This window comes from Sorex fumeus, unplaced genomic scaffold (genome assembly GCF_029834395.1).
Source record: "Sorex fumeus unplaced genomic scaffold, SorFum_2.1 ptg000002l, whole genome shotgun sequence".
NCBI lineage: Eukaryota > Metazoa > Chordata > Mammalia > Eulipotyphla > Soricidae > Sorex > Sorex fumeus.
Genome location: NW_026606059.1, coordinates 56,213,458 through 56,223,787, shown reverse-complemented (window position 1 = coordinate 56,223,787; position 10,330 = coordinate 56,213,458). Strand labels below are relative to the sequence as shown.

Sequence of the window (10,330 nt, the reverse complement as noted above, 5' to 3'; positions counted from 1 at the left end):
TATAAACCCAGAACCCCAAAGGAAAACTTCATGGCTAGCTCAAGATAACTATACTTTAGACAACCAACCAAGAAGAGGCAAATGGAACCTAAATAGAGAGACATCAAAATCCAGGAGAAGGGCTGAAGAAATAAAACAAAAGGAAAGGCACCGATCTGTGGGCAACTGACATTACATATGTTCCCCCAAGCACTGCCGGAGGTCACTTTTGAGCAAAAAGGCAGAAATAGCTCCTGAGAGATGGAAAACATAGTACAGCCAGCATGGTTTATACCTAGCCTTGCACAGAGCTGACTCTGGTTTGATTTCCAGCACCCCATATGGTCCCCAAAACCCTGCAAGGAGTGATCCCTGAGTAGAGAGCCAGGAGTAAGCTCTGAGCACAGTCAGGTGTGACCCCCCTCTCTCCATAAAAAAGCAAGAGGGAGAGTGAGAGGGAGAAGAAAAAAAAGGAGAAGGAGAAGGAAGAGGAGGAGGAGAAGTAGTAGTAGGAGGAGGAGAAGAGGAAGAAGAAGAGGAAGAGGAAGCAGAAGAAGCAGAAGCAGCAGCAGCAGCAGCAGAAGAAGAAGAAGAAGAAGAAGAAGAAGAAGAAGAAGAAGAAGAAGAAGAAGAAGAAGAAGAAGAGGAAGAGGAAGAGGAAGAAGAGGAAGAGGAAGAGGATCTGTCAGGTAGGGTGTTCACCTTGCATGTGGTCTACCTGGGTTCAATTCCCAGCAACACATATGCTCTATATCTTCCTGAGCACAAAGTCAGGAGTAAGGGCTGAACACAGGTGGATGTGGCATTCCACCCCACCCCCCAAATATGATTGTATGTGATTGTATGGCTAAAGAGATAGTACTGGGGATAAGGTGCTTATATGACTTGGGAAGATTTCCAACACCACATATAATTCCCTGAGCACCGCCAGGCCAGTAGTAATTCCTGAGCTAGGAGTAATCCCTAAACACAGTAGTGAGTGTGGACCAACCACCCCTCCCTCCCCCAATAAAGAGAAAATGGTTATACATGTCTTTATTTTAATAAATGATTTGGTTAACAGTAACAGCTTAAACTTGTCAATCAAAAGGCATAGGAGCAGACAGATGAGAGAGCTGAACCCAATATCTTGCTGTTTATAAGACACACACTTGAACTGTCATGGTAAACAAAGGTTCAAAGTAAAAAAAAAAGGTGCTGATTATACTTTTGTCTGATCAAATGTTCAAACTAAAAATGATTATAAGGGACAGAGATGAACATCAAATAGTGATCAAGGGATCTATATATCAAGAAGACTTTGCTCTCATTAATGTATGTGTGCCATATAAAGGAACATCAAAAATACATAAACTGACTAAAACAGGCCTAAAGGAAGAAATTGACCACAACTTAATAGTAATTAGGAGATTTTTAACACCCCTTCTCATCATTGGGTAGATCAACCAGACTTTTTAAAAAAAATCAGTAATTTTGATTATTGATTATTGGGGAGATCATCTAGCAGTAAGGCACTTACTTTGCACGCAGATGAACCTTGTTTGATCATGGGTACTGCATCTGACACCCTGAGCATCATCAGAGTGATCACTGAATACTGCTGGGTGTAGCCTTAAAAACAAGAAACTAAAAATCCAATCAGGAAGCTGTGGCCTTAAAGAAAGACATGGATATAGAGATAGTTTAACAGATTGACTCACATGCTTTGCATCTAGGAAGCCCATGTTTGATTCCTCAAACTTCATGGTCCTCTACACACTGCTGGGAATGACCTCTGAGCACAAAGCTGGGAGTACCATCCAAACACTGTGAGATGTCACCCAAATACTCCCCCAAAAGAAAAATGAAAAAAGAAGGAAGAAATGGAAGAGTCGGGCTTAATAAGCATGTGTAGGGCTATTCGCATCCCAAAATCTGAGTATGCGTTCTTCTCTAGTGCTCGTTCTCCAGGACAGATAACACTGGGACACAGAACAAATGTCCATAAACTCAAGAAATCAGACGTCATATCAGGTATCTTCTCAGATCACAATGCTTTTAAGGTTGAAATGAACCAAAAACAGAAAATAGGAGAAACTCAAACATTTAGAAACTAAACAACATACTACTGAACAGCCAATGGGTCAAAGAGAATCAAGAAGAAAAAGATTCCTGGAATGAAAGAATGAGGACAGGAATTATCAGAACGTGAGATACAGCGATAGATGTCCTTAAGAGGGAAGTTCATAGGAATATGGCATTTATCTGTAAATGAGAAAAGTCCCAAATAATAATCTAACCTCACATCTTAAGAAACTAGAAAAAAGCAAAAAAGAAAACCCAAAATAAATACAAAGAAGAGAATAAAAACTAGAGTGGAAATTAATAATGTAGGAAAAAGCCTAACATTGTCAGAGGGCAGCTAGAACATGATGATTGGAATTTTTATGATTCGTGCTTAATATCTCAGCATGATTAGGGATCACAATACCCTAATCGCTCCTATCTGACTTCCTGAAAAAAAAAAGAAAAAATTAAAAACCCAACACTACAAAAAATAAAACCAAAAGATGCGTTTTCAAAAGAATAGACAGACTGACAAAACTTTAGCCAGACTCATGAAGAAGAAAAAGGAGAGAAAACTCATAAATAGGATCACAAATGAAAGAGCTTACCAAAGGCATGCCATATATGCAAAGGATCATATATTAATATGTCACATGTATCATTATCTATAACTTTATTCCATTAAGTTGGAGAACCTAAAAGAAATAAATACATTTTTTGAACCCTATAACCTCTCCACCAGGGCCCAACAGCTGAAGACCACCGAGGCCCAGCCAAGGCCATGCTGGGAGCACTCTCCACACACTTGGATGAGCCTCACGCATAAAAGAACTGACAGAGGAACCCAGGTGTGTGGGACCCGGGGCTGAGATCTCCAAGCCTGCACAGTTTGGGACTGGACCTGCCAGTAACTAGACAGTTACACCCACCAACTGCCGTGTAACTCCAACAACGGCCAGGATCCAGAGATCATCACACTCAGCTCCTGGGAGAGAACAAGACAGAGTCTCCTACCCTATGCCTGACTGTCTCCACCAGGGCCCAACAGCTGAAGACCACCAAGGCCCAACCAAGGCCTTGCTGGGAGCACTCTCCACACACTTGGATGAGCCTCACGCATAAAAGAACTGACAGAGGAACCCAGGTGTGTGGGACCCGGGGCTGAGATCTCCAAGCCTGTACAGTTTGGGACAGGACCTGCCAGTAACTAGACAGTTACACCCACCAACTGCCGTGTAACTCCAACAACGGCCAGGATCCAGAGATCATCACACTCAGCTCCTGGGAGAGAACAAGACAGAGTCTCCTACCCTATGCCTGACTGTCTCCACCAGGGCCCAACAGCTGAAGACCACCGAGGCCCAGCCAAGGCCTTGCTGGGAGCACTCTCCACACACTTGGATGAGCCTCACGCATAAAAGAACTGACAGAGGAACCCAGGTGTGTGGGACCCGGGGCTGAGATCTCCAAGCCTGTACAGTTTGGGACTGGACCTGCCAGTAACTAGACAGTTACACCCACCAACTGCCGTGTAACTCCAACAATGGCCAGGATCCAGAGATTATCACACTCAGCTCCCGGAAGCGACATCTTATCATCTCATTCCTAATTCGGTCAAACTGGCAGGCTACCAAATGTAACATGCCCACACGGCAGAGTCTGGCAAACTCCCCGTGGTATACCCAATATGCCAAATACCAGTAACAATGATGGGTCTCATTCTCCTAACCCTGAAAAAGCCTTGAATATGGCACTAAAAAAAAAAAAAAAAAAAATCTCAGGGCTAGGACGAAGAAGACGTTACTGGCACCTGCTCGAGGCAATCGACGAACAACAGGGTGGTCGTGATCGTGATCGTGATAACCTCCCTAGAGAGGAGGAAATGGAATAGCAAAACAGAATAATTGCTAGCATGGAAATTAAAGCAGTAATCAAAAGTTTGTCCCCAAATAAAAGTCCAGGTACAGAGAGATTCACTAGTGAGTCCTTCCAAATCTTCAGCGAGGGTTAGAATGCTTTCTAATGAGTTCATATTTTGCATACTGGAAGCTGAGCTTTGATCCCTGACACTGTATGGTCCCTTTCTGAGCGCTACTGATTATGATCCTTAAGTATAGAACTGTGGGTAGCACTGAGAACTCCACAAGTGACTGAAACAACAAAACAGCAAAACTAAAAACTCTAAAGAAGATTCCCTGGCTATCCTTTTCTTCTCAGGTTATTTAAGAAAGTGAACAAAAAAGTAGCTCTTTCACACTGTTTCTATTAGGCCAATATTAGTTTCATATTAAAAGCAGAGCTATCACCGAAAAGGAAAATTATAGACTAATACTCTCATTGACTGTAGATGCAAAGATTCTCAACAAAACTTTGGTGAACTGAATTAAAAAATACACAAAATGGTCATACACCATGGTCAAGTAAGATGTATCTAAAAGATGCTGGGGTATTTCAATATGTATGTCAATTAAGATGAGCTACCACATCAATAAAAGCAAAGAATGAAATCATGTGATCATATCAACAGGTGCAGAACAAGTGTTTCACAGAACTCAACAGCTATGTATGATAAAAATTCTCAAATTTTAATACCCATAAAATTAAAAATAGAACTACCATATGATCTAATAATTTGACTGACTCTGCCCTGTGGCCTAAGAACATAACATGTTATTTTGTAAAGATATTGCACTCCTATGTTCATTGCAGCACTATTTACAATAGTGAAAATCTAGAAAAAAACATAAGTCCCAGCAACAGGTGAGTGCATAAAGAAATTGTGATATATATATGTGTACAAATTATATATACATATGTAATAGAATATAAAATGATGGAATACTATTCAGCTATAAAAGTTGAAATCATGAAGTTTGCTAAAATCTGGATGGAATGGAGGGTATCATGCCAAGTGAAGTAAGTCAGAAGGAGGAAGACAAATACTGGAATACTGGCTGATCTCACTCATTTGTGGCATCCAAAGAAACAAAGACAGGGAATATAAAATGGCCAATGAAAACAAACTAAGATTCTGCCTATTGAACCGAGTTACCTACTATGTGTAGAGGTGGGGAGGGAAAGGAATCTATGGACAGTAGTGGAGGAATATTTGCACAATGGTGCAGAAACATTGCATCTCTAGCACAGTAGCACTGTCCTCCCATTGCTCATCGATTTGCTCGAGCGGGCCCAGTAACGTCTCCATTGTGAGACTTGTTGTTACTGTTTTTGGCATATTGAATACATCAGAGGTAGCTTGCCAGGCTTTGCCGTGCGGGTGAGATACTCTCGGTAGCTTATTTGAAGACCCTCAAGGCTCCACCCTAGCTTCTTATTGCATCTCCAAAGCATCAATATTAATACTAATGTAAATCATGATACCACAATAGTAAAATTAAGAGGAAAATAAAGTGATTGAGTTAAAAAGAAACAAATTGATTTCAGGTTGGATTTTCCTTTGTGTGTGGGGGAGGTACTGTATTCTATCCAAACATTCCTAGAATCCTGAAACAATATTTTCTGGGCTTGGATTCAGGTGCACTAGTCACTATATGGACAATTCTTTTATATCAATTTCCTTGTCTGTAAAATGATGCTAAAAATAGTATTTTTTCAATAATGTGTTTATGGTGACAAAATAAGCTAATAAGTGCTAAAAACATTTAGAAAGCTGACAATACTATTTAAATGTAGGCTTTTGTGGGAATGACAAAACATTTCTCATGGGCACACTCACTCTTTAATTTATTACCTTTGGCCAGTATGTGGCTGATCTTGTGTTTCATTGCCTTTGCTTGAAGCCTATGTGAAAGATATTTGTTTTTGAGCAAATGGAGATTGCCAAGATTTCAAAATACTTAATGGATTGTTACATTTAATTCACACTTAATTCAATTAGAAAGTACAGACATTGTGGGTGCCATATGCTCTTTGGCCCTAATTTCAGATGTGGATCTTAAACTGATTGTAAAGACACAAAGAATCTTGCTTTCCAAAGATTGAAAAAGCTGACTACTTCCAAGAAAATTTTTATTTTTATGATAATCTCAAATACAAGGTTATCCAGGGAGAAGCATCCTGGTGATTTCCAAGAATTAGCTGCTTAAGCTTTATCTCACTTTGCAATATAGGTACTCACAGATTCCAAGAAGTAGCTTATTAAAGAATTATCTTCAGGAAAATGATTTCTTTTGTAATAAGTGGAATTTATTTTTTGAATCTTTTAATTTGCTGTATATTTTTGAGTCAAATTTGTTGATACCAGTGAAGAATGTTAACCAGGAACGGATTTAGGATTTGAGTTTATAATGTAAGAAGTTGAAGAGGTTATTAAGAGATTTGGGGGTGGGCGAGAAACACAATATTTGGGGACTAGGAATTTTAGTTTAATAACTTGTAAACTGTGCCTTGACAAAATTTTATCTGTGCCACTTTTGTTATTTAAATATATATATTACTGGTTTTGGCATATCGAATAAACCACAGATAAGTTGCCAGGCTCTGCTGTGTGGGCAGAACACTCTTGGTAGCTTGCCAGGCTCTCCGAGAGGGACAGAGGTTTTTAGGGCGGCCTCTAATCATGCTTGCAGGTGTTCCCATGGTTCAAACAATATTTCAACGAAATCAAATATGGTGAAGTAATCTTGTATTAAGTGTTTTGCGACTGCGCTGTCTGGAAAGCGTCCTGGAGTGTGTCGGCAGCTGGGTAGTGGAGGTAGTGGAGGTAATGGATGTCTGCCGGGCTGCTGGGAGCAGGCAAACAGCACCTGGTCCAGACAAGGTCAGACCTGACACCTGAAGAACCTGCCGTCAGTACTCATCAATACACTGGTTCGCTCTTCACACGCTACCTGTCTGAATGCAAGCTTCCGTCCCAATGGAAAATCAGCAGGACTGTACTACTGTACAAGAAGGGAGATATCCACAACATTGGCAACTATCGCCCAATCTGCCTGTTGTCTGTCGTCTACAAGCTGTTCACTCGAGTCATCTTGAATAGGATTGGCAGAACACTAGATGAAGGACAACCATGTGAGCAAGTCGGTTTCCAAAAAGGATTTAGTACAATCGACCATATCCACACAATAACCAAGCTCATTGAGGTTTCTTGGGAGTTCAAGATGCCGCTCTAACATTCATTGATTTAAAGAAGGCCTTTGATTCTGTTGAGACTGAAGCGGTCATTGAGGCCCTAGCCAAACAGGGCGTTCAAAGTCAGTACATCAGGATCCTCCGTGAGCTATGTTGAGGATTCACTACCAGGATCTCACCATTCTACAGGGAGGTGATAATTGACAACAAGAGAGGGGTTCGGCAGGGTGATACCATTTTACCGAAACTCTTAAGTGTTACCCTTGAGAACGTCATGCAACGACTGGAGTGGGAAGGAATGGGAGAGAAGATAGACAGTTGGCAACTACACCACCTCCACTTTGCTGATGACATTGTTCTTATAACACCAAATATCAGCCAAACAGCACAAATGCTGGCCAACTTTGACTGTGAGTGTGGAAAGGTTGGACTACAGGTAAATCTCACAAAGACAATGTTTATGAGAAACAGTCTCATTCCTGATATTCCATTCATTCTCAATGGGATGAACATCTCCGAATGCAACAGTTATGTGTACCTAGGTCGAGAAGTCAACATGACAAATGACCTGGCACCCGAGCTGCACAGGAGGAAGAGAGTGGCTTGGAACGCCTTCAAGAGCGTTAACGAAATAGCTAAGAGGACAAAGAACCTCCGGCTCTGGGCACATCTCTTTGATTTCACTGTTCTTCCTGCATTAACATATGCCTCAGAGACCTGGGCCCTATGCATACAGGATGAGAATGCTATTCGGGTCTTCCAAAGAGGAATCTAAAGAGTTATGCTTGGAGTATCACGCTTCACTCAAATGAGAGAAAGAATCCGGAGTTCCAACCTCCGTCGACGGTCAAGAATCAGGGACACTGTCTCGTTTGCCAAGACATCGAAAATCAGATGGGCTGGACACGTAATGAGATTTGGAGACGACCGCTGGACTAGAGACATTACCGACTGGATTCCATGGGATGTCAAAAGATCTCGTGGCCGCCCACCTATGAGATGGTCAGACTTCTTCGTCAAGACTCTGAATGATTGGGCTGTTCAATCATTGAATGAAAAAGACTGTTCATGTTCCTAGAACGAGCAGACACCATTGGGCTACGTTAGCACGCGACAGGGACGAATGGAGATGAGTAATGGGTTATCAAATAATGTCAAGTTATATATATATATATTTTTTGTTTGTTTGTTTGTTTGTTTTGTTTTGTTTTGGGGCCATGCCTGGTGATGCTCAGGGGTTACTCCTGGCTCTGTATTCAGGAATCACTCCTGACAGTGCTTGGGAGACCATATGGGATGCTAGGAACCAAGCCCAGTTGGCTGTTTGCGAAGAGCTCTACATACTGTGCTGTTGTTCTGCACCCCCCAAACCCCAATTCAATGTGGTTTTGAAACTCAGAGGATCATTCTAGACAAGAATTGAGTGTTGAAAATAGGTAAAGGATACACACAATAACCTTTCAGTAACTGTATTGCAAACCATACTGCCCAAAGGAAAAGGAGGGGGAGGGAGTGCGGGGGTAGGGGTTGGAAAGTGGGGAGGGAACTGGGGAACATTGGGGCACACTAGTTTGGTGGTGGGAAATTTACATTGGTGAAGGACAGGGTGTTGGAACACTGTGTGACTGAAACCCCTCATGAACAATTTTGTAACTATGTTTCTCATGGTGAGTCAATTAAAAAAATATCTGTGAATGTGTTTATTTTGGTCACACCCAGTGATGCTCAGAGGTTGACTAGTTCTGAACTCAGGAATTATTCCTGGTGGTGCTTGGGAGACCATTTGGGATGGTGGGGATTGAACCGTGGCTGGCTGTGTTCAAGGCAAGCACTCCACCTGCTATACTATTACTCCAGCCTGAAAGTGTGTGTGTGTGTGTGTGTGTGTGTGTGTGTGTGTGTGTGTGGTGCCAGGACTGAACCTAGGGCTTGACACAATCAAGGCAAGTGCTAAGTTTTGACACAATTATTTTATTTTTTTTAAAGTTTATTATTTAGGCCATGTGAGCTCTCATGATACTCAAAATGAGCAATGGAAAATAAATGATCTAGCATATGCCCCTGGTAGGTAGGCTTGAATGGTGGTGGGAAATTTCGAGCATAACATAATGCCCAAAATTAGAGAGAGAGCACTGGGGAAATTGTCTGCCATAGAGGCAGGGTGAGGAGTGGGATGTGGGTGGTGGAAAATGTGCACTGGTGGAGGGATGGGTGTTCCAACACTGTATGTCTGAATCTCAAACATGAAAGCTTTGTGACTCTATCTCATGGTGATACAATTAAAAAAATGTAATGTGGAGCTCATGCCCAATTCAATCAGCTTAATCAATGGCTGAACAAATAGCAGTATTCCTATATTATTTAAAAAAAGTGTATTATTTATTTGGCTTTTGGGCCACATCCTGAGGTGCTCGGTGCTCTGGGATCACTCCTGTCAGTGCCTGGGTGACCACATGTAGTGCCCAGGATCAAACTAGGGTTGATCCTATGCAAGGCAATAGCCACTGAGTCCGGTTTAATACAATAATTTTAATAGCAGAGACAATATACATTTTTGATTAAAAAAATGGCAGATGTTTAACTTTCTTAAACCCAACAAGTATCTGAAACAGAAAGGCAAGGAACTTTAGATTTCAGAAAGGCATTGTCCTCTCTATATAAGAGAATACCTTTCAACTTTCCCAAGATCACAAATCTGTTAATGGTATCTAGCCACCTGTTCTTTCTCCTGTGCCACTATCATTCACTTATTACATTTTTTATGAAGGATGAATTAAGTACAAAACATTGTACCTGATACTGTGCGGGATTCTGATTCAGGAGACAGATCTTTCCCACAAGAGACACAAGGAAGGTAAGACTTGAATCAACCATAGGGGCCAATAAAGCATAATGTTGGATGATTATGTAATCTTGTGACAGCCAGTAGAGATTTGGTCAAAGACAGGACAATTCAGTCTTGCTCTGAAAGGCAGGACTTGTTCTTTAGTTTAAATAAGGCAGTTTGGGGTTACGCAAGAGGGCGATCAAAGGTATCACAAAATCTGGGGGAAGATTAAGTATTTCATAACAAGGGCCCTCTCTCTCTTCTCCCTGAGACTCTTGCACACTTTCATTGTGTCCTCTGAATGCTTGTCCTGGACACAATTCAGGGAACTCCCTACAAAGTCTTGCCTGACTCCCTCTTGGCTGTGTACGTGCCTGTTTGCAAGTT

At 41.5% G+C, this 10,330-nt stretch overlaps 1 pseudogene; it reads left to right on the top strand.

Moving 5' to 3' along the window:
- Positions 1–2,341: 2,341 nt before the first annotated feature.
- Positions 2,342–2,469, top strand: LOC130023147 (uncharacterized; annotated as a pseudogene).
- The last annotated feature ends 7,861 nt before the right edge of the window (positions 2,470–10,330 follow it).